The 25,060-nt window shown below is 55.4% G+C and overlaps 1 protein-coding gene across 6 annotated transcripts in view; it reads left to right on the forward strand.

The window, feature by feature from the left end:
• Nucleotides 1–11,628: 11,628 nt before the first annotated feature.
• GULP1 (GULP PTB domain containing engulfment adaptor 1) overlaps nt 11,629–25,060 on the forward strand; it is a 498,186-nt gene continuing 484,754 nt past the window's right edge. For 2 of the 6 annotated variants that reach the window (XM_063932726.1, XM_063932725.1), the window contains exon 1: nt 11,629–11,710. The gene's annotated coding sequence lies outside the window, so the exon portion shown is untranslated. The remainder of the gene's footprint in view (nt 11,711–25,060) is intronic. The other 4 variants (XM_063932723.1, XM_063932728.1, XM_063932729.1 and 1 more) reach the window with 3 other exon arrangements.

Consider the following 25,060-nt stretch of genomic DNA (forward strand, 5'->3'; position numbering starts at 1 on the left):
GGCATCCCAAACGCCGGTCTCTCATATCACACCCCAGGCAGCATCTCTATAAGTAGTGGTGTATACAATTTGATAAAGTGTGAACGCGTTCTGTAGGATCCCTGCACGTCCACATAGGCACATGGTGCATTTCCACAGCAGACACTGTGACCTTCAGCCACATAAACCACCCAACACACCCACTAATACACATCGTACATGACAAGTCATCTTTATAAAGAGTTTAATGACATCTCTGTGCAAAATACCAGCTCTAGTCATGCAGTCTATGAGAATGGAAAGAGATGTCAGAGGTACAATACCTGCAGGAAAGAACCTTCCCCAAACACAACAGCCCATGTGTGACCCCAGCACATCTCACCCCTATCCCTGGCTGCAGTACATCTCACCCCTATCCCTGGCTGCAGCGCATCTCACCCCTATCCCCGGCTGCAGCGCATCTCACCCCTATCCCTGGCTGCAGCACATCTCACCCCTATCCCCGGCTGCAGCGCATCTCACCCCTATCCCTGGCTGCGGCACATCTCACCCCTATCCCTGGCTGCAGCGCATCTCACCCCTATCCCTGGCTGCAGTACATCTCACCCCTATCCCTGGCTGCAGTACATCTCACCCCTATCCCTGGCTGCAGCGCATCTCACCCCTATCCCTGGCTGCAGTACATCTCACCCCTATCCCTGGCTGCAGCGCATCTCACCCCTATCCCTGGCTGCGGCACATCTCACCCCTATCCCTGGCTGCGGCACATCTCACCCCTATCCCTGGCTGCAGCACGTCTCACCCCATCCCCGGCTGCAGCACGTCTCACCCCTATCTCTGGCTGCAGCACATCTCACCCCTATCCCTGGCTGCAGCACATCTCACCCCATCCCGGCTGCAGCACGTCTCACCCCTATCTCTGGCTGCAGCACATCTCACCCCTATCCCTGGCTGCGGCACATCTCACCCCTATCTCTGGCTGCAGCACGCCTCACCCCTATCCCTGGCTGCAGCACATCTCACCCCTATCTCTGGCTGCAGCATGCCTCACCCCTATCCCTGGCTGCAGCGCATCTCATCCCTATCCCTGGCTGCTACACATCTCACCCCTATCCGTGGCTGCAGCACATCTCACCCCTATCTCTGGCTGCAGCACATCTCACCCCTATCTCTGGCTGCAGCACGTCTCACTCCTATCCCCAGCTGCAGCACGTCTCACCCCTATCTCTGGCTGCAGCACATCTCACCCCTATCCACGCTGCAGCACATCTCACCCCTCTCCCTGGCTGCAGCACATCTCATCCCTAACCCTGGCTGGAGCACGTCTCACCCCTATCCCTGGCTGCAGCACATCTCATCCCTATCCCTGACTGCAGCACGTCTCACTCCTATTCCTGGCTGCAGCACGTCTCACCCCTATCCTCGCTGCAGCACATCTCACCCCTATCCCTGGCTGCAGCACATCTCACCCCTACCCCTGGCTGCAGCACATCTCACCCCTACCCCTGGCTGCAGCACATCTCACCCTATCCCTGGATGCAGCACATCTCACCCATATCCCCGCTGCACAACATCTCACCCCTATCCCCGGATGCAGCACGCCTCACCCCTATCCCCGGCTGCAGCACGCCTCACCCTTATCCCTGGCTGCAGCACATCTCACCCCTATCCGTGGCTGCAGCACATCTCACCCCTATTCCTGGCTGCAGCACATCTCACCCCTATCCCCGGCTGTAGCACGTCTCACCCCTATCCTTGGCTGCAGCACGCCTCATCCCTATCCTTGGCTGCAGCACGCCTCACCCCTATTCCTGGCTGCAGCACATCTCACCCCTATCCCTGGCTTCGGCACATCTACCCCTATCCCTGGCTGCATCACATCTACCCCTATCCTCGGCTGCCTGGCTGCAGCACATCTCACCCCTGTCCCTGTCTGCAGCACATCTACCCCTATCCCTGGCTGCAGCACATCTCACCCCTATCCCCGGCTGCAGCACATCTCACCCCTATCCCAGACTGTAGCACGTCTCACCCCTATCCCCAGCTGCAGCACGTCTCACCCCTATCCCTGTCCGCAGAACTTCTCAGGTCCCATTGTCATTTCCCCAGGCTCAGTGACGCATGGCTGCTATACCTGTACTAGATACGCAGCATAGACAGTGACAGCAGCGATGCCCAGCCTTGCACTGCAGCCCTGGAAATGAGCATGAGATGCAGCATGAGAGGAGTGCCTGTGCCTCAGGGAATGAGCATGAGATGCAGCATGAGAGGAGTGCCTGTGCCTCAGGGAATGAGCATGAGATGCAGCATGAGAGGAGAGCCTGTGCCTCAGGGAATGAGCATGAGATGCAGCATGAGAGGAGCCCCTGTGCCTCAGGGAATGAGCATGAGATGCAGCATGAGAGGAGAGCCTGTGCCTCAGGGAATGAGCATGAGATGCAGCATGAGAGGAGAACCTGTGCCTCAGGGAATGAGCATGAGAGGAGAGCCTGTGCCTCAGGGAATGAGCATGAGAGGAGAGCCTGTGCCTCAGGGAATGAGCATGAGATGCAGCATGAGAGGAGAGCCTGTGCCTCAGGGAATGACCATGAGAGAAGCCCGTGTGCCTCAGGGAATGAGCATGAGAGGAGAGCCTGTGCCTCAGGGAATGAGCATGACAGGAGTCCCTGTGCCTCAGGGAATGAGCATGAGATGCAGCATGAGAGGAGAGCCTGTGCCTCAGGGAAAGAGCATGAGATGCAGCATGAGAGGAGCCCCTGTGCCTCAGGGAATGAGCATGAGAGGAGCCCCTGTGCCTCAGGGAATGAGCATGAGATGCAGCATGAGAGGAGAACCTGTGCCTCAGGGAATGAGCATGAGAGGAGAGCCTGTGCCTCAGGGAATGAGCATGAGAGGAGAGCCTGTGCCTCAGGGAATGAGCATGAGATGCAGCATGAGAGGAGAGCCTGTGCCTCAGGGAATGACCATGAGATGCATCATGAGAGAAGCCCGTGTGCCTCAGGGAATGAGCATGAGAGGAGAGCCTGTGCCTCAGGGAATGAGCATGACAGGAGTCCCTGTGCCTCAGGGAATGAGCATGAGATGCAGCATGAGAGGAGAGCCTGTGCCTCAGGGAATGAGCATGAGATGCAGCATGAGAGGAGCCCCTGTGCCTCAGGGAAAGAGCATGAGATGCAGCATGAGAGGAGCCCCTGTGCCTCAGGGAATGAGCATGAGAGGAACCCCTGTGCCTCAGGGAATGAGCATGAGATGCAGCATGAGAGGAGAACCTGTGCCTCAGGGAATGAGCATGAGAGGAGTCCCTGTGCCTCAGGGAATGAGCATGAGATGCAGCATGGGAGGAGAGCCTGTGCCTCAGGGAATGAGCATGAGATGCAGCATGAGAGGAGCCCCTGTGCATCAGGGAATGAGCATGAGATGCAGCATGAGAGGAGAGCCTGTGCCTCAGGGAATGAGCAGTAGATGCAGCATAAGAGGAGCAGTGCCGTTTCTTGCGGCGGGCGAGCCGTGCAATCGCACGGGGCGCCCGTCGCGGCACTTTGCGTCTCCCTTTATCCCCCTCCTCCCTCTTGCTCGGGGGGCGGAGTTTCACGGAATGACGGACACTTGCCTGCCATAATGGGGGACACTTGCCTGCCGTACTGAGTAAAATGGGGACACTTGCCTGCCGTACTGAGTAAAATGGGGACACTTGCCTGCCGTACTGAGTAAAATGGGGACACTTGCCTGCCGCACTGTGTAAAATGGGGACACTTGCCTGCCGTACTGAGTAAAATGGGGACACTTGCCTGCCATACTGAGTAAAATGGGTACACTTGCCTTCCGCACTGTGTAAAAATAAGATTTTACTCACCGGTAAATCTATTTCTCGTAGTCCGTAGTGGATGCTGGGAACTCCGAAAGGACCATGGGAATAGCGGCTCCGCAGGAGACTGGGCACAACTAAAGAAAGCTTTTAGGTCACCTGGTGTGCACTGGCTCCTCCCACTATGACCCTCCTCCAAGCCTCAGTTAGGACACTGTGCCCGGACGAGCTGACATAATAAGGAAGGATTTTGAATCCCGGGTAAGACTCTTACCAGCCACACCAATCACACCGTATAACTCGTGATACTATACCCAGTTTAACAGTATGAAAACAACTGAGCCTCTCAACAGATGGCTCAACAATAACCCTTTAGGTAACAATAACTATGTACAAGTATTGCAGACAATCCGCACTTGGGACGGGCGCCCAGCATCCACTACGGACTACGAGAAATAGATTTACCGGTGAGTAAAATCTTATTTTCTCTGACGTCCTAGTGGATGCTGGGAACTCCGAAAGGACCATGGGGATTATACCAAAGCTCCCAAACGGGCGGGAGAGTGCGGATGACTCTGCAGCACCGAATGAGAGAACTCAAGGTCCTCCTCAGCCAGGGTATCAAATTTGTAGAATTTTGCAAACGTGTTTGCCCCTGACCAAGTAGCAGCTCGGCAAAGTTGTAAAGCCGAGACCCCTCGGGCAGCCGCCCAAGATGAGCCCACCTTCCTTGTGGAATGGGCTTTTACTGATTTAGGATGCGGCAGTCCAGCCGCAGAATGCGCCAGCTGAATTGTGCTACAAATCCAGCGAGCAATAGTCTGCTTAGAAGCAGGAGCACCCAGCTTGTTGGGTGCATACAGGATAAATAGCGAGTCAGTTTTCCTGACTCTAGTCGTCCAGTAACTTGGAATCCTCCAAGTCGCTAGTAGCCGCAGGCACCACAATAGGTTGGTTCAAGTGAAAAGCTGATACCACCTTAGGGAGAAACTGGGGACGAGTCCTCAATTCCGCCCTATCCATATGGAAAATCAGATAAGGGCTTTTACATGACAAAGCTGCCAATTCTGACACACGCCTGGCTGAAGCCAAGGCCAGTAACATGACCACTTTCCACGTGAGATATTTTAGATCCACGGTTTTAAGTGGCTCAAACCAATGTGATTTTAAGAAACTCAACACCACGTTGAGATCCCAAGGTGCCACTGGAGGCACAAACGGGGGCTGAATATGCAGCACTCCTTTCACAAACGTCTGAACTTCAGGTAGTGAAGCTAGTTCTTTCTGGAAGAAAATCGACAGAGCCGAGATTTGTACCTTAATGGAGCCTAATTTCAGGTCCATAGTCACTCCTGCTTGTAGGAAATGCAGAAATCGACCTAGTTGAAATTCCTCTGTTGGGGCCTTTTTGGCCTCACACCAAGCAACATATTTCCGCCATATGCGGTGATAATGCTGTACAGTCACATCTTTCCTGGCTTTAATCAGCGTAGGAATGACATCCTCCGGAATGCCCTTTTCCTTCAGGATCCGGCGTTCAACCGCCATGCCGTCAAACGCAGCCGCGGTAAGTCTTGGAACAGACAGGGCCCCTGCTGCAGCAGGTCCTGTCTGAGCGGCAGAGGCCATGGGTCCTCTGAGATCATCTCTTGAAGTTCCGGGTACCACGCTCGTCTTGGCCAATCCGGAACCACGAGTATCGTTCTTACTCCTCGTTTTCTTATTATTCTCAGTACCCTTGGTATGAGAGGCAGAGGAGGGAACACAAACTTACTGGAACACCCACAGTGTCACTAGAGCGTCCACAGCTATCGCCTGAGGGTCCCTTGACCTGGCGCAATATCTCTCTAGTTTTTTGTTTAGGCGGGACGCCATCATGTCCACCTGTGGCCGTTCCCATCGATTTACAATCAGCGTGAAGACTTCTGGATGAAGTCCCCACTCTCCCGGGTGGAGGTCGTGCCTGCTGAGAAAGTCTGCTTCCCAGTTGTCCACTCCCGGAATGAACACTGCTGACAGTGCTAGTACGTGATTTTCCGCCCATCGGAGAATCCTTGTGGCTTCTGCCATTGCCATCCTGGTTCTTGTGCCGCCCTGTCGATTTACATGGGCGACTGCCGTGATGTTGTCTGACTGGATCAGTACCGGCTGGTGTAGAAGCAGGGATTTTGCCTGACTTAGGGCATTGTAAATGGCCCTTAGTTCCAGAATATTTATGTGTAGGGAAGTCTCCTGACTCGACCATAGTCCTTGGAAGTTTCTTCCCTGTGTGACTGCCCCCCAGCCTCGAAGGCTGGCATCTGTGGTCACCAGGACCCAGTCCTGTATGCCGAATCTGCGGCCCTCTAGAAGATGAGCACTCTGCAGCCACCACAGCAGAGACACCCTGGTTCTTGGAGACAGGGTTATTAGGCGATGCATCTGAAGATGCGATCCGGACCATTGGTCCAACAGGTCCCACTGAAAGATTCTGGCATGGAACCTGCCGAAAGGAATTGCTTCGTAAGAAGCCACCATCTTTCCCAGGACCCGCGTGCAGTGATGCACCGATACCTGTTTCGGTTTCAGGAGGTCTCTGACTAGAGATGACAGCTCCTTGGCTTTATCCTCCGGGAGAAACACTTTTTTCTGGACTGTATCCAGAATCATACCCAGGAACAGTAGACGTGTCGTCGGAACCAGCTGTAATTTTGGAATATTCAGAATCCAACCGTGCTGGTGTAGCACCTCCTGAGATAGTGCTACTCCCACCAACAACTGCTCCTTGGACCTCGCCTTTATTAGGAGATCGTCCAAGTACGGGATAATTAAAACTCCCTTTCTTCGAAGGAGTATCATCATTTCCGCCATTACCTTGGTAAACACCCTCGGTGCCGTGGAGAGTCCAAACGGCAGCGTCTGGAATTGGTAATGGCAATCCTGTACCACAAATCTGAGGTACTCCTGGTGAGGATAGTAAATGGGGACATGCAGGTAAGCATCCTTGATGTCCAGGGATACCATGTAATCCCCCTCGTCCAGGCTTGCAATAACCGCCCTGAGCGATTCCATCTTGAACTTGAATTTTTTTATGTATGTGTTCAAGGATTTCAAATTTAAAATGGGTCTCACCGAACCGTCCGGTTTCGGTACCACAAACAGTGTGGAATAGTAACCCCGTCCTTGTTGAAGTAGGGGCACCTTGACTATCACCTGCTGGGAATACAGCTTGTGAATTGCCTCTAGCACAGCCTCCCTGCCTGAGGGAGTTGTCGGCAAGGCAGATTTTAGGAACCGGTGGGGTGGAGACGCCTCGAATTCCAGTTTGTACCCTAGAGATACTATTTGCAGGATCCAGGGATCCACCTGTGAGCGAGCCCACTGATCGCTGAAATTTTTGAGGCGGCCCCCCACCGTACCTGGCTCCGCCTGTGGAGCCCCACCGTCATGCGGCGGACTTGGAAGAAGCGGGGGAGGACTTTTGCTCCTGGGAACCTGCTGTTTGTTGCAGCCTTTTCCCCCTACCTCTGCCTCTGGACAGAAAGGACCCGCCTTTTCCACGCCTGTTTTTCTGAGTCCGAAAGGACTGTACCTGATAAAACGGCGCCTTTTTAGGCTGTGAGGGAACATGGGGTAAAAATGCTGACTTCCCAGCAGTTGCTGTGGAAACTAGGTCTGAGAGACCATCCCCGAATAACTCCTAGCAGAAATGGACAATGCACTTATTTTAGATGCCAGCCGGCAGATCTCCCTCTGTGCATCTCTCATGTATAAGACTGAGGCCCTCATTCCGAGTTGATCGGTCGCAAGGCGAATTTAGCAGAGTTACACACGCTAAGCCGCCGCCTACTGGGAGTGAATCTTAGCTTCTTAAAATTGCGACCGATGTATTCGCAATATTGCGATTACTAACTACTTAGCAGTTTCAGAGTAGCTTCAGACTTACTCTGCCTGTGCGATCAGTTCAGTGCTTGTCGTTCCTGGTTGACGTCACAAACACACCCAGCGTTCGCCCAGGCACTCCCACCGTTTCTCCGGCCACTCCTGCGTTTTTTCCGGAAACGGTAGCGTTTTCAGCCACACGCCCCTGAAACGCCGTGTTTCCGCCCAGTAACACCCATTTCCTGTCAATCACATTACGAGCGCCGGAGCGATGAAAAAGCCGTGAGTAAAATTACTTTCTACATAGCAAAGTTACTTGGCGCAGTCGCAGTGCGAACATTGCGCATGCGTACTAAGCGGATTTTCATTGCGATGCGATGAAAAATACCGAGCGATCAACTCGGAATGAGGGCCTGAGTCTTTTATATGCTCTATGGTTAGCAGAATAGTGTCCCTGTCTAGGGTGTCAATATTTTCTGACAGGGAATCTGACCACGCAGCGGCAGCACTGCACATCCATGCTGACGCAATAGCTGGTCTAAGTATAATGCCTGAGTGTGTATATACAGACTTCAGGATCGCCTCCTGCTTTCTATCAGCAGGTTCCTTGAGGGCGGCCGTATCCGGAGACGGTAGTGCCACCTTTTTAGACAAACGTGTGAGCGCTTTATCCACCCTAGGGGGTGTCTCCCAACGTGACCTATCCTCTGGCGGGAAAGGGAACGCCATTAGTAACTTCTTAGAGATTACCAATCTTTTATCAGGGAAAGCCCACGCTTCTTCACACACTTCATTTAATTCTTCTGCTGGGGGAAAAACTACGGGTAGTTTTTTCTCCCCAAACATAATACCCTTTTTAGTGGTACCTGGGTTTATATCAGAAATTTGTAACACCTCTTTCATTGCTTCAATCATGCAACGAATGGCCTTAGTGGACATTAGACTAGACTCATCGTCGTCGACACTGGTGTCAGTATCCGTGTCATCTGCGTCTGCCATCTGAGGTAGCGGGCGTTTTAGAGCCCCCGATGGCCTTTGAGACGCCTGGACAGGCACGAGCTGAGAAGCCGGCTGTCCCGCATTTGGCATGTCGTCAAATTTTTTGTGTAAGGAGTCGACACGTGCACGCAATTCCTTCCATAAGTCCATCCACTCAGGTGTCTGCCCTGCAGGGGGTGACATCCCTTCTATAGGCATCTGCTCCGCCTCCACATCATTATCCTCATCAAACATGTCGACACAGCCGTACCGACACACCGCACACACACAGGGAATGCTCTAACAGAGGACAGGACCCACCAAAGCCCTTTGGGGAGACAGAGTGAGAGTATGCCAGCACACACCAGAGCGCTATATAATGCAGGGACTAACTGAATTATGTCCCCTATAGCTGCTGTTATATATACTGCGCCTAAATTTAGTGCCCCCCCTCTCTTTTTTACCCTTTTCTGTAGTGTAGACTGCAGGGGAGAGCCAGGGAGCTTCCTTCCAGCGGAGCTGTGAGGGAGAAATGGCGCCAGTGTGCTGAAGGAGATAGTTCTGCCCCTTTTTCGCGGACTATTCTCCCGCTTTTTTATGGATTCTGGCAGGGGTAATTATCACATATATAGCCTCTGGGGCTATATATTGTGGTATTTTTGCCAGCCAAGGTGTTTTTATTGCTGCTCAGGGCGCCCCCCCCTAGCGCCCTGCACCCTCAGTGACCGGAGTGTGAAGTGTGTATGAGGAGCAATGGCGCACAGCTGCAGTGCTGTGCGCTACCTTGGTGAAGACTGATGTCTTCTGCCGCCGATTTTCCGGACCTCTTCTTGCTTCTGGCTCTGTAAGGGGGACGGCGGCGCGGCTCCGGGACCGAACACCAAGGCCAGTTCCATGCGGTCGATCCCTCTGGAGCTAATGGTGTCCAGTAGCCTAAGAAGCCCAAGCTAGCTGCAAGCAGGTAGGTTCGCTTCTTCTCCCCTTAGTCCCTCGCTGCAGTGAGCCTGTCGCCAGCAGGTCTCACTGTAAATTAAAAAACCTAATTATATACTTTTTTTCTAGAAGCTCAGGAGAGCCCCTAGTGTGCATCCAACCTCGGCCGGGCACAAAATCTAACTGAGGCTTGGAGGAGGGTTATAGTGGGAGGAGCCAGTGCACACCAGGTGACCTAAAAGCTTTCTTTAGTTGTGCCCAGTCTCCTGCGGAGCCGCTATTCCCCATGGTCCTTTCGGAGTTCCCAGCATCCACTAGGACGTCAGAGAAATGGGGACTATTGCCTGCCATACTGAGTAAAATGGGTACACTTGCCTTCCGCACTGTGTAAAATGGGGACCATTGCCTGCTGCACTGTGTAAAATGGGGACACTTGCCTGCCGCACTTTGTAAAATGGGGACACTAGCCTGCCGTACTGAGTAAAATGGGGACACTTGCCTGCCGCACTGTGTAAAATGGGGACTATTGCATGCCGCACTGTGTAAAATGGGGACACTTGCCTGCCGCACTGTGTAAAATGGGGACTCTTGCCTGCCGTACTGTGTAAAATGGGGACTTCTGATTTTATTATTTTTTTCCCCTGTGGTGGCTGTGATGATATCAGATGAGGCCATGCCCATTTTAATGAGGTCACGCCCCTTGCCGGGAGCGCGCGCGCCTTGGCCCCCGCATGATTTTTCTTTTAATAGCTATGGGGGAAGGGAGCACTTTTTTTTTTTATGAAAAGGGAGGGGGAGGGGGGCGCATTTTGAAATCTCGCACTGGGAGCCAAATTGGCTAGAAACAGCCCTGAAGAGGAGCCCCTGTGCCTCAGGGAATGAGCATGAGAGGAGTCCCTGTGCCTCAGGGAATGAGCATGAGATGCAGCATGAGAGGAGAGCCTGTGCCTCAGGGAATGAGCATGAGACGCAGCATGAGAGGAGAGCCTGTGCCTCAGGGAATGAGCATGAGATGCAGCATGAGAGGAGAGCCTGTGCCTCAGGGAATGAGCATGAGATGCAGCATGAGAGGAGAACCTGTGCCTCAGGGAATGAGCATGAGATGCAGCATGAGAGGAGAGCCTGTGCCTCAGGGAATGAGCATGAGATGCAGCATGAGAGAAGCCCCTGTGCCTCAGGGAATGAGCATGAGATGCAGCATGAGAGGAGAGCCTGTGCCTCAGGGAATGAGCATGAGATGCAGCATGAGAGGAGAGCCTGTGCCTCAGGGAATGAGCAGTAGATGCAGCATGAGAGGAGAGCCTGTGCCTCAGGGAATGAGTATGAGATGCAGCATGAGAGAAGCCCCTGTGCCTCAGGGAATGAGCAGTAGATGCAGCATGAGAGGAGAGCCTGTGCCTCAGGGAATGAGCAGTAGATGCAGCATGAGAGGAGAGCCTGTGCCTCAGGGAATGAGCAGTAGATGCAGCATGAGAGGAGAGCCTGTGCCTCAGGGAATGAGTATGAGATGCAGCATGAGAGAAGCCCCTGTGCCTCAGGGAATGAGCATGAGATGCAGCATGAGAGGAGAGCCTGTGCCTCAGGGAATGAGCATGAGATGCAGCATGAGAGGAGAGCCTGTGCCTCAGGGAATGAGCAGTAGATGCAGCATGAGAGGAGCCCCTGTGCCTCAGGGAATGAGCATGAGATGCAGCATGAGAGGAGAGCCTGTGCCTCAGGGAATGAGCAGTAGATGCAGCATGAGAGGAGCCCCTATGCCTCAGGGAATGAGCATGAGATGCAGCATGAGAGGAGAGCCTGTGCCTCAGGGAATGAGCAGTAGATGCAGCATGAGAGGAGCCCCTGTGCCTCAGGGAATGAGAGGAGCCCCTGTGCCTCAGCACTCAGCAGCAGGGAAGCAGGCTGCACTCCTGTGTCCCGGGCTCTGTGAATGGGGCTCTCTATACAGCAGCATGTGGCAGTAATCCCTGGCATGCTTCCCGGCCACGATCAAAGGCTGAGCGGCCCCCTGTCCCCTCTGCGCTCCGGCAGGGAAGGGGTGCGTGCAGCCTGGAAGCGGCCCCGGGAGGAGGGGGCCCGGCGTGACGTCACGGGCTGGGCATCTCACACTGAGCCGGTGGCGGCGGCGGCAGCATCTCCTCTGCAGAGAGCGGGGTAAGTGGCCGGCGCTAGGATGCACATTGCGGGCTGTGCGGGCACACACACCCGGGAGCCGCCCGCGGGAACATAGCTGCATTGTATCGGGAACTTTGTGTGACACTTGCCGGGAGTTTGTGTCGCTGCTGCACAATACTGACACACTCGTGTAACTTTCCCCGGAGGCGGCGGGGACCTGGCTTAGTACATAGCTGCGAGATCTGCACCTGGGTCGCCGGAATCCCCGCAGGAAAGTAAATCGCATCTGGATCTAATTACTGTCCCGCAAGATCCCGGAGACTGCGGGGAGCCTGGGACAGGAGCTGCTGGTGTGCTCCTGCGGGGAGCCTGGGACAGGAGACGCTGGTGTGTTCCTGCGGGGAGTCTGGGATAGGAGCTGCTGGTGTGTTCCTGCGGGGAGCCGGGGATAGGAGCTGCTGGTGTGCACCTGCGGGGAGCCTGGGACAGGAGCTGCTGGTGTGCTCCTGCGGGGAGCCTGGGACAGGAGCTGCTGGTGTGCTCCTGCGGGGAGCCTGAGATAGGAGCTGCTGGTGTGCTCCTGCGGGGAGCCTGAGATAGGAGCTGCTGGTGTGCTCCTGCGGGGAGCCTGAGATAGGAGCTGCTGGTGTGCTCCTGCGGGGAGTCTGGGATAGGAGCTGCTGGTGTGTTCCTGCGGGGAGCCGGGGATAGGAGCTGCTGGTGTGCACCTGCGGGGAGCCTGGGACAGGAGCTGCTGGTGTGCTCCTGCGGGGAGCCTGGGACAGGAGCTGCTGGTGTGCTCCTGCGGGGAGCCTGAGATAGGAGCTGCTGGTGTGCTCCTGCGGGGAGCCTGAGATAGGAGCTGCTGGTGTGCTCCTGCGGGGAGTCTGGGATAGGAGCTGCTGGTGTGTTCCTGCGGGGAGCCGGGGATAGGAGCTGCTGGTGTGCACCTGCGGGGAGCCTGGGACAGGAGCTGCTGGTGTGCTCCTGCGGGGAGCCTGGGATAGGAGCTGCTGGTGTGTTCCTGCGGGGAGCCTGGGACAGGAGCTGCTGGTGTGCTCCTGCGGGGAGCCTGGGATAGGAGCTGCTGGTGTGCTCCTGCGGGGAGCCTGAGATAGGAGCTGCTGGTGTACTCCTGCGGGGAGCCTGGGACAGGAGCTGCTGGTGTGCTCCTGCGGGGAGCCTGAGATAGGAGCTGCTGGTGTGCTCCTGCGGGGAGCCTGAGATAGGAGCCGCTGGTGTGTTCCTGCGGGGAGTCTGGGATAGGAGCTGCTGGTGTGTTCCTGCGGGGAGCCTGGGACAGGAGCTGCTGGTGTGCTCCTGCGGGGAGCCTGAGATAGGAGCCGCTGGTGTGTTCCTGCGGGGAGTCTGGGATAGGAGCTGCTGGTGTGTTCCTGCGGGGAGCCTGGGACAGGAGCTGCTGGTGTGCTCCTGCGGGGAGCCTGGGATAGGAGCTGCTGGTGTGCTCCTGCGGGGAGCCTGGGATAGGAGCTGCCGGTGTGTTCCTGCGGGGAGCCTGGGATAGGAGCTGCTGGTGTGCTCCTGCGGGGAGCCTGGGATAGGAGCCGCTGGTGTGTTCCTGCGGGGAGCCTGGGACAGGAGCTGCTGGTGTGCTCCTGCGGGGAGCCTGGGATAGGAGCTGCTGGTGTGCACCTGCGGGGAGCCTGGGACAGGAGCTGCTGGTGTGCTCCTGCGGGGAGCCTGGGACAGGAGCTGCTGGTGTGTTCCTGCGGGGAGCCTGGGACAGGAGACGCTGGTGTGTTCCTGCGGGGAGCCTGGGACAGGAGCTGCTGGTGTGCTCCTGCGGGGAGTCTGGGATAGGAGCCGCTGGTGTGCCCCTGCGGGGAGCCTGGGACAGGAGACGCTGGTGTGTTCCTGCGGGGAGCCTGGGACAGGAGACGCTGGTGTGCTCCTGCGGGGAGCCTGGGACCAGAGCTGCTGGTGTGCACCTGCGGGGAACCTGAGACAGGAGCTGCTGGTGTGCTCCTGCGGGGAGCCTGGGATAGGAGCTGCTGGTGTGTTCCTGCGGGGAGTCTGGGACAGGAGACGCTGGTGTGTTCCTGCGGGGAGTCTGGGATAGGAGCTGCTGGTGTGCTCCTGCGGGGAGTCTGGGATAGGAGCTGCTGGTGTGCTCCTGCGGGGAGTCTGGGATAGGAGCTGCTGGTGTGCTCCTGCGGGGAGCCTGGGACCGGAGCTGCTGGTGTGCTCCTGCGGGGAGCCTGGGACAGGAGCTGCTGGTGTGCTCCTGCGGGGAGCCTGGGACCGGAGCTGCTGGTGTGCTCCTGCGGGGAGCCTGGGACCGGAGCTGCTGGTGTGCTCCTGCGGGGAGCCTGGGACCGGAGCTGCTGGTGTGCTCCTGCGGGGAGTCTGGGATAGGAGCTGCTGGTGTGCTCCTGCGGGTAGCCTGGGATAGGAGCTGCTGGTGTGCTCCTGCGGGGAGCCTGGGACCAGAGCTGCTGGTGTGCTCCTGCGGGGAGCCTGGGACAGGAGCTGCTGGTGTGCTCCTGCGGGGAGTCTGGGATAGGAGCTGCTGGTGTGCTCCTGCGGGTAGCCTGGGATAGGAGCTGCTGGTGTACTCCTGCGGGGAGTCTGGGATAGGAGCTGCTGGAGTGCTCCTGCGGGGAGCCTGGGATAGGAGCTGCTGGAGTGCTCCTGCGGGGAGCCTGGGATAGGAGCTGCTGGTGTGCTCCTGCGGGGAGCCTGGGACAGGAGCTGCTGGTGTGCTCCTGCGGGGAGCCTGGGACAGGAGCTGCTGGTGTGCTCCTGCGGGGAGCCTGGGACAAGAGCTGCTGGTGTGCTCCTGCGGGGAGCCTGGGACCAGAGCTGCTGGTGTGCTCCTGCGGGGAGCCTGGGATAGGAGCTGCTGGTGTGCTCCTGCGGGGAGCCTGGGACAGGAGCTGCTGGTGTGCTCCTGCGGGGAGTCTGGGATAGGAGCTGCTGGTGTGCTCCTGCGGGTAGCCTGGGATAGGAGCTGCTGGTGTACTCCTGCGGGGAGTCTGGGATAGGAGCTGCTGGTGTGCTCCTGCGGGGAGCCTGGGACCGGAGCTGCTGGTGTGCTCCTGCGGGGAGCCTGGGACAGGAGCTGCTGGTGTGCTCCTGCGGGGAGCCTGGGACCGGAGCTGCTGGTGTGCTCCTGCGGGGAGCCTGGGACCGGAGCTGCTGGTGTGCTCCTGCGGGGAGCCTGGGACCGGAGCTGCTGGTGTGCTCCTGCGGGGAGTCTGGGATAGGAGCTGCTGGTGTGCTCCTGCGGGTAGCCTGGGATAGGAGCTGCTGGTGTGCTCCTGCGGGGAGCCTGGGACCAGAGCTGCTGGTGTGCTCCTGCGGGGAGCCTGGGACAGGAGCTGCTGGTGTGCTCCTGCGGGGAGTCTGGGATAGGAGCTGCTGGTGTGCTCCTGCGGGTAGCCTGGGATAGGAGCTGCTGGTGTACTCCTGCGGGGAGTCTGGGATAGGAGCTGCTGGTGTGCTCCTGCGGGGAGCCTGGGATAGGAGCTGCTGGTGTGCTCCTGCGGGGAGCCTGGGACAGGAGCTGCTGGTGTGCTCCTGCGGGGAGCCCGGGATAGGATGCTGAGGAAGTTGATCATCCAGTACGGTTATCCTGGGACTGAGGAGAAGAGATCACATGTCAGTGTGTGGCTGTGTCTCCTGCAGCTTGCTGTACGCCGGGTTATTGCTGGTGGGGGCATGTTGGAGTAGTGGAGGAAACTTACGGCAGAGGGAAGGACCGGCTACTGATAGGGACGCCCCTCATCCCTCATGTACTAACCCTTATACCAGACCCTCCCCTATGTAATGCCCCTTGTGCCACTCCCTCTCCTATGTACTACCACTTGTGCCTGACCCTGCTATGCTGTGATACGGCTGGGATGTCGGGGGGGATAATGCTGTGATAGCGCTGGGATGTCAGGAGGGGATAATGCTGTGACAGTGCTGGGATGTCGGGGGATAATGCTGTGATAGTGCTGGGATGTCAGGGGGATAATGCTGTGATAGCGCTAGGATGTCAGGGGGGATAATGCTGTGATAGTGCTGGGATGTCAGGGGGGATAATCCTGTGATAGTGCTGGGATGTCAGGGGGGATAATGCTGTGATAGTGCTGGGATGTCAGGGGGGATAATGCTGTGATAGTGCTGGGATGTCAGGGGGGATAATCCTGTGATAGTGCTGGGATGTCAGGGGGGATAATCCTGTGATAGTGCTGGGATGTCAGGGGGGATAATGCTGTGACAGCGCTGGATGTCAGGGGGGATAATGCTGTGACAGCGCTGGATGTCAGGGGGGATAATGCTGTGACAGCGCTGGATGTCAGGGGGGATAATGCTGTGATAGCGCTGGGATGTCAGGGGGGATAATGCTGTGATAGAGCTGGGATGTCAGGGGGGGATAATCCTGTGATAGCGCTGGGATGTCGGGGATAATGCTGTGATAGCGCTGGGATGTCAGGGGGGATAATGCTGTGATAGCGCTGGGATGTCAGGGAGGATAATGCTGTGATAGCGCTGGGATGTCAGGGGGGATAATGCTGTGATTGTGCCGGGATGTCAGGGGGGATAATGCTGTGACAGTGCTGGGATGTCAGGGGGGATAATGCTGTGATAGCGCTGGGATGTCAGGGGGGATAATGCTGTGATAGCGCTGGGATGTCAGGGGGGATAATGCTGTGATAGTGCTGGGATGTCAGGGGGGGATAATGCTGTGATAGCGCTGGGATGTCAGGGGGTAAATGCTGTGATAGCGCTGGGATGTCAGGGGGGATAATGCTGTGATAGTGCTGGGATGTCAGGGGGGGATAATGCTGTGATAGCGCTGGGATGTCAGGGGGGATAATGCTGGGATAGCGCTGGGATGTCGGGGGATAATGCTGTGATAGCGCTGGGATGTCGGGGGATAATGCTGTGATAGTGCTGGGATGTCAGGGGGGATAATGCGTGATAGTGCTGGGATGTCAGGTGGGATAATGCTGTGATAGCGCTGGGATGTCGGGGGATAATGCTGTGATAGTGCTGGGATGTCAGGGGGGATAATGCGTGATAGCGCTGGGATGTCAGGGGAATAATGCTGTGATAGTGCTGGGATGTCAGGGGGGATAATGCTGTGACAGCGCTGGGATGTCAGGGGGGGGTGATGCTGTGATAGCGCGGGGATGTCAGGGGGGATAATGCTGTGACAGCGCTGGGATGTCAGGGGGAGGTGATGCTGTGATAGCGCTGGGATGTCAGGGGTGATAGTGCTGGGATGTCGGGGATAATGCTGTGATAGTGCTGGGATGTCAGTGGGGATAATGCTGTGATAGTGCTGGGATGTCAGGGGGATAATGCTGTGATAGTGCTGGGATGTCAGGGGGGATAATGCTGTGATAGTGCTGGGATGTCAGGGGGATAATGCTGTGATAGTGCTGGGATGTCAGGGGGGATAATGCTGTGATAGTGCTGGGATGTCAGGGGGATAATGCTGTGACAGCGCTGGGATGTCGGGGGGGGGGGGGGGGGGTGATGCTGTGATAGTGCTGGGATGTCGGGGTAAATGCTGTGATAGTGCTGGGATGTCGGGGATAATGCTGTGATAGCGCTGGGATGTCGGGGATAATGCTGTGATAGCGCTGGGATGTCGGGGGATAATGCTGTGATAGCGCTGGGATGTCAGAGGGGATAATGCTGTGATAGTGCTGGGATGTCAGGGGGGATAATGCTGTGATAGTGCTGGGATGTCAGAGGGGATAATGCTGTGATAGTGCTGGGATGTCGGGGGATAATGCTGTGATAGCGCTGGGATGTCAGGGGGGATAATGCTGTGACAGTGCTGGGATGTCGGGGGATAATGCTGTGATAGCGCTGGGATGTCAGAGGGGGATAATCCTGTGATAGTGCTGGGATGTCAGGGGGATAATGCTGTGACAGCGCTGGATGTCAGGGGGGATAATGCTGTGATAGCGCTGGGATGTCAGGGGGGATAATGCTGTGATAGCGCTGGGATGTCAGGGGGATAATGCTGTGATAGCGCTGGGATGTCGGGGGGATAATGCTGTGATAGTGCTGGGATGTCGGGAGGATAATGCTGTGATAGTGCTGGGATGTCAGGGAGGATAATGCTGTGATAGTGCTGGGATGTCGGGGATAATGCTGTGATAGCGCTGGGATGTCGGGGATAATGCTGTGATAGCGCTGGGATGTCGGGGGATAATGCTGTTATAGGGCTGGGATGTCAGGGGGATAATGCTGTGATAGCGCTGGGATGTCAGGGGGATAATGCTGTGATAGTGCTGGGATGTCAGGGAGGATAATGCTGTGATAGTGCTGGGATGTCAGGCGGGATAATTCTGTGATAGTGCTGGGATGTCGGGGGGATAATGCTGTGATAGTGCTGGGATGTCAGGGAGGATAATGCTGTGATAGCGCTGGGATGTCAGGGAGGATAATGCTGTGATAGCGCTGGGATGTCAGGGGGGATAATGCGTGATAGTGCTGGGATGTCAGAGGGGATAATGCTGTGATAGCGCTGGGATGTCAGGGGGGATAATGCGTGATAGTGCTGGGATGTCAGGGGGGATAATGCTGTGATAGTGCTGGGATGTCAGAGGGGATAATGCTGTGATAGCGCTGGGATGTCAGGGGGGATAATGCTGTGATAGCGCTGGGATGTCGCGGGGATAATGCTGTGATAGTGCTGGGATGTCAGGGGGGATAATGCTGTGATAGCGCTGGGATGTCAGGGGGGATAATGCAGTGATAGCGCTGGGATGTCAGGGGGATAATGCTGTGATAGTGCTGGGATGTCAGGGGGGATAATGCTGTGATAGTGCTGGGATGTCGGGGTAAATGCTGTGATAGCGCTGGGATGTCGGGGGGAATGATGCTGTGATAGTGCTGGGATGTCGGGGATAATGCTGTGATAGCGCTGGGATGTCAGGGGGAATGATGCTGTGATAGTGCTGGGATGTCAGGGGGGATAATGCTGTGATAGCGCTGGGATGTCGGGGGATAATGCTGTGATAGCGCTGGGATGTCAGGGGGGATAATGCTGTGATAGCGCTGGGATGTCAGAGGGGATAATGCTGTGATAGTGCTGGGATGTCAGGGGGAATGATGCTGTGATAGTGCTGGGATGTCAGGGGGAATGATGCTGTGATAGTGCTGGGATGTCAGGGGGGATAATGCTGTGATAGCGCTGGGATGTCAGGGGGAATGATGCTGTGATAGTGCTGGGATGTCAGGGGGGATAATGCTGTGATAGCGCTGGGATGTCGGGGGATAATGCTGTGATAGCGCTGGGATGTCAGGGGGGATAATGCTGTGATAGCGCTGGGATGTCAGGGGGGATAATGCTGCGATAGCGCTGGGATGTCAGAGGGGATAATGCTGTGATAGTGCTGGGATGTCAAGGGGGATAATCCTGTGATAGTGCTGGGATGTCAGGGGGATAATGCTGTGACAGCGCTGGATGTCAGGGGGGATAATGCTGTGACAGCGCTGGATGTCAGGGGGGATAATGCTGTGATAGCGCTGGGATGTCAGGGGGGATAATGCTGTGATAGCGCTGGGATGTCAGGGGGATAATGCTGTGATAGCGCTGGGATGTCGGGGGGATAATGCTGTGATAGTGCTGGGATGTCGGGGGATAATGCTGTGATAGTGCTGGGATGTTAGGGGGGATAATGCGTGATAGTGCTGGGATGTCGGGGATAATGCTGTTATAGGGCTGGGATGTCAGGGGGATAATGCTGTGATAGCGCTGGGATGTCAGGGGGGATAATGCTGTGATAGCGCTGGGATGTCGGGGGATAATGCTTTGATAGCGCTGGGATGTTTGGGGATAATGCTGTGATAGCGCTGGGATGTCGGGGGATAATGCTGTGATAGCGCTAGGATGTCAGGGGGGATAATGCGTGATAGCGCTGGGATGTCAGGGGGGATAATGCGTGATAGCGCTGGGATGTCAGGGGGGATAATGCTGTGATAGCGCTAGGATGTCAGGGGGGATAATGCGTGATAGCGCTGGGATGTCAGGGGGGATAATGCATGATAGCGCTGGGATGTCAGGGGGGATAATGCTGTGATAGCGCTAGGATGTCAGGGGGGATAATGCTGTGATAGCGCTAGGATGTCAGGGGGGATAATGCGTGATAGCGCTGGGATGTCGGGGGATAATGCTGTGATAGCGCTAGGATGTCAGGGGGGATAATGCTGTAATAGCGCTGGGATGTCAGGGGGGATAATGCTGTGATAGCGCTGGGATGTCAGGGGGGATAATGCTGTAATAGTGCTGGGATGTCAGGGGGGTGGGGGATAATGCTGTGATAGCGCTGGGATGTCAGGGGGGATAATGCTGTGATAGTGCTGGGATGTCAGGGGGGATAATGCTGTGATAGCGCTGGGATGTCAGAGGGGATAATGCTGTGATAGCGCTGGGATGTCAGGGGGGATTATGCTGTAATAGCGCTGGGATGTCAGGGGGGATAATGCTGTAATAGCGCTGGGATGTCAGGGGGGATAATGCTGTGATAGTGCTGGGATGTCAGGAGGGGATAATGCTGTGATAGTGCTGGGATGTCAGGAAGGGATAATGCTGGGATGTCAGGGGGGATAATGCTGTGATAGTGCTGGGATGTCAGGGGGGATAATGCTGTGATAGCGCTGGGATGTCAGGAGGGGATAATGCTGTGATAGTGCTGGGATGTCAGGAGGGGATAATGCTGTGATAGCGCTGGGATGTCAGAGGGGATAGCGCTGGGATGTCGGGGGATAATGCTGTGATAGCGTTGGGATATCAGGGGGATAATGCTGTGATAGTGCTGGGATGTCAGAGGGGGATAATGCTGTGATAGCGCTGGGATGTCAGAGGGGATAATGCTGTGATAGCGCTGGGATGTCGGGGGATAATCCTGTGATAGTGCTGGGATGTCAGAGGGGGATAATGCTGTGATAGTGCTGGGATGTCAGGGGGATAATCCTGTGATAGTGCTGGGATGTCAGGGGGATAATCCTGTGATAGTGCTGGGATGTCAGAGGGGGATAATCCTGTGATAGTGCTGGGATGTCAGAGGGGGATAATCCTGTGATAGTGCTGGGATGTCAGGGGGATAATCCTGTGATAGTGCTGGGATGTCAGAGGGGGATAATCCTGTGATAGTGCTGGGATGTCAGGGGGATAATCCTGTGATAGTGCTGGGATGTCAGGGGGATAATCCTGTGATAGTGCTGGGATGTCAGGGGGGATAATGCTGTAATAGCGCTGGGATGTCAGGGGGGATAATGCTGTGATAGCGCTGGGATGTCAGGGGGGATAATGCTGTAATAGCGCTGGGATGTCAGGGGGGTGGGGGATAATGCTGTGATAGCGCTGGGATGTCAGGGGGGATAATGCTGTGATAGTGCTGGGATGTCAGGGGGGATAATCCTGTGATAGTGCTGGGATGTCAGGGGGATAATCCTGTGATAGTGCTGGGATGTCAGAGGGGGATAATGCTGTGATAGTGCTGGGATGTCAGGGGGATAATCCTGTGATAGTGCTGGGATGTCAGGGGGATAATCCTGTGATAGTGCTGGGATGTCAGAGGGGGATAATCCTGTGATAGTGCTGGGATTTCAGAGGGGGATAATCCTGTGATAGTGCTGGGATGTCAGGGGGATAATCCTGTGATAGTGCTGGGATGTCAGAGGGGGATAATCCTGTGATAGTGCTGGGATGTCAGGGGGATAATCCTGTGATTGTGCTGGGATGTCAGGGGGATAATCCTGTGATAGTGCTGGGATGTCAGGGGGGATAATGCTGTAATAGCGCTGGGATGTCAGGGGGGATAATGCTGTGATAGCGCTGGGATGTCAGGGGGGATAATGCTGTAATAGCGCTGGGATGTCAGGGGGGTGGGGGATAATGCTGTGATAGCGCTGGGATGTCAGGGGGGATAATGCTGTGATAGTGCTGGGATGTCAGGGGGGATAATGCTGTGATAGCGCTTGGATGTCAGAGGGGATAATGCTGTGATAGCGCTGGGATGTCAGGGGGGATAATGCTGTAATAGCGCTGGGATGTCAGGGGGGATAATGCTGTAATAGCGCTGGGATGTCAGGGGGGATAATGCTGTGATAGTGCTGGGATGTCAGGAGGGGATAATGCTGTGATAGCGCTGGGATGTCAGGAGGGGATAATGCTGTGATAGCGCTGGGATGTCGGGGGATAATGCTGTGATAGCGTTGGGATATCAGGGGGATAATGCTGTGATAGTGCTGGGATGTCAGAGGGGGATAATGCTGTGATAGTGCTGGGATGTCAGGGAGGATAATGCTGTGATAGCGCTGGGATGTCAGAGGGGATAATGCTATGATAGCGCTGGGATGTCGGGGGATAATCCTGTGATAGTGCTGGGATGTCAGAGGGGGATAATCCTGTGATAGCGCTGGGATGTCAGGGGGATAATCCTGTGATAGTGCTGGGATGTCAGAGGGGGATAATGCTGTGATAGTGCTGGGATGTCAGGGGGGATAATCCTGTGATAGTGCTGGGATGTCAGAGGGGGATAATGCTGTGATAGTGCTGGGATGTCAGGGGGGATAATCCTGTGATAGTGCTGGGATGTCAGGGGGATAATCCTGTGATAGTGCTGGGATGTCAGAGGGGGATAATGCTGTGATAGTGCTGGGATGTCAGAGGGGGATAATGCTGTGATAGTGCTGGGATGTCAGGGGGATAATCCTGTGATAGTGCTGGGATGTCAGGGGGATAATCCTGTGATAGTGCTGGGATGTCAGGGGGATAATGCTGTGATAGTGCTGGGATGTCAGGGGGATAATCCTGTGATAGTGCTGGGATGTCAGAGGGGGATAATGCTGTGATAGTGCTGGGATGTCAGGGGGATAATCCTGTGATAGTGCTGGGATGTCAGGGGGATAATCCTGTGATAGTGCTGGGATGTCAGAGGGGGATAATACTGGTGATAGTGCTGGGATGTCAGGGGGATAATGCTGTGATAGTGCTGGGATGTCAGAGGGGGATAATGCTGTGATAGTGCTGGGATGTCAGGGGATAATGCTGTGATAGTGCTGGGATGTCAGGGGGTAAATGCTGTGATAGTGCTGGGATGTCAGAGGGGGATAATGCTGTGATAGTGCTGGGATGTCAGGGGATAATGCTGTGATAATGCTGGGATGTCAGAGGGGGATAATCCTGTGATAGTGCTGGGATGTCAGGGGGATAATCCTGTGATAGTGCTAGGATGTCAGGGGGATAATCCTGTGATAGTGCTGGGATGTCAGAGGGGGATAATACTGGTGATAGTGCTGGGATGTCAGGGGGATAATGCTGTGATAGTGCTGGGATGTCAGAGGGGGATAATGCTGTGATAGTGCTGGGATGTCAGGGGATAATGCTGTGATAGTGCTGGGATGTCAGGGGGTAAATGCTGTGATAGTGCTGGGATGTCAGAGGGGGATAATGCTGTGATAGTGCTGGGATGTCAGGCGATAATGCTGTGATAGTGCTGGGATGTCAGGGGATAGTGCTGGGATGTCAGAGGGGGATAATGCTGTGATAGCGCTGGGATGTCAGGGGGATAATCCTGTGATAGCGCTGGGATGTCAGAGGGGGATAATGCTGTGATAGTGCTGGGATGTCAGGGGGATAATCCTGTGATAGTGCTGGGATGTCAGAGGGGGATAATGCTGTGATAGTGCTGGGATGTCAGAGGGGGATAATGCTGTGATAGTGCTGGGATGTCAGGGGGGATAATCCTGTGATAGTGCTGGGATGTCAGAGGGGGATAATGCTGTGATAGTGCTGGGATGTCAGGGGGGATAATCCTGTGATAGTGCTGGGATGTCAGGGGGATAATCCTGTGATAGCGCTGGGATGTCAGAGGGGGATAATGCTGTGATAGTGCTGGGATGTCAGGGGGATAATCCTGTGATAGCGCTGGGATGTCAGAGGGGGATAATGCTGTGATAGTGCTGGGATGTCAGGGGGATAATCCTGTGATAGTGCTGGGATGTCAGGGGGATAATCCTGTGATAGTGCTGGGATGTCAGGGGGATAATCCTGTGATAGTGCTGGGATGTCAGAGGGGGATAATCCTGTGATAGTGCTGGGATGTCAGGGGGATAATCCTGTGATAGTGCTGGGATGTCAGAGGGGGATAATGCTGTGATAGTGCTGGGATGTCAGGGGGGATAATCCTGTGATAGTGCTGGGATGTCAGAGGGGGATAATGCTGTGATAGTGCTGGGATGTCAGGGGGGATAATCCTGTGATAGTGCTGGGATGTCAGGGGGATAATCCTGTGATAGTGCTGGGATGTCAGAGGGGGATAATGCTGTGATAGTGCTGGGATGTCAGAGGGGGATAATGCTGTGATAGTGCTGGGATGTCAGGGGGATAATCCTGTGATAGTGCTGGGATGTCAGGGGGATAATCCTGTGATAGTGCTGGGATGTCAGGGGGATAATGCTGTGATAGTGCTGGGATGTCAGGGGGATAATCCTGTGATAGTGCTGGGATGTCAGAGGGGGATAATGCTGTGATAGTGCTGGGATGTCAGGGGGATAATCCTGTGATAGTGCTGGGATGTCAGGGGGATAATCCTGTGATAGTGCTGGGATGTCAGAGGGGGATAATACTGGTGATAGTGCTGGGATGTCAGGGGGATAATGCTGTGATAGTGCTGGGATGTCAGAGGGGGATAATGCTGTGATAGTGCTGGGATGTCAGGGGATAATGCTGTGATAGTGCTGGGATGTCAGGGGGTAAATGCTGTGATAGTGCTGGGATGTCAGAGGGGGATAATGCTGTGATAGTGCTGGGATGTCAGGGGATAATGCTGTGATAATGCTGGGATGTCAGAGGGGGATAATCCTGTGATAGTGCTGGGATGTCAGGGGGATAATCCTGTGATAGTGCTAGGATGTCAGGGGGATAATCCTGTGATAGTGCTGGGATGTCAGAGGGGGATAATACTGGTGATAGTGCTGGGATGTCAGGGGGATAATGCTGTGATAGTGCTGGGATGTCAGAGGGGGATAATGCTGTGATAGTGCTGGGATGTCAGGGGATAATGCTGTGATAGTGCTGGGATGTCAGGGGGTAAATGCTGTGATAGTGCTGGGATGTCAGAGGGGGATAATGCTGTGATAGTGCTGGGATGTCAGGCGATAATGCTGTGATAGTGCTGGGATGTCAGGGGATAGTGCTGGGATGTCAGAGGGGGATAATGCTGTGATAGCGCTGGGATGTCAGGGGGATAATCCTGTGATAGCGCTGGGATGTCAGAGGGGGATAATGCTGTGATAGTGCTGGGATGTCAGGGGGATAATCCTGTGATAGTGCTGGGATGTCAGAGGGGGATAATGCTGTGATAGTGCTGGGATGTCAGAGGGGGATAATGCTGTGATAGTGCTGGGATGTCA

This window comes from Pseudophryne corroboree, chromosome 7 (assembly GCF_028390025.1).
Source record: "Pseudophryne corroboree isolate aPseCor3 chromosome 7, aPseCor3.hap2, whole genome shotgun sequence".
Lineage (NCBI taxonomy): Eukaryota > Metazoa > Chordata > Amphibia > Anura > Myobatrachidae > Pseudophryne > Pseudophryne corroboree.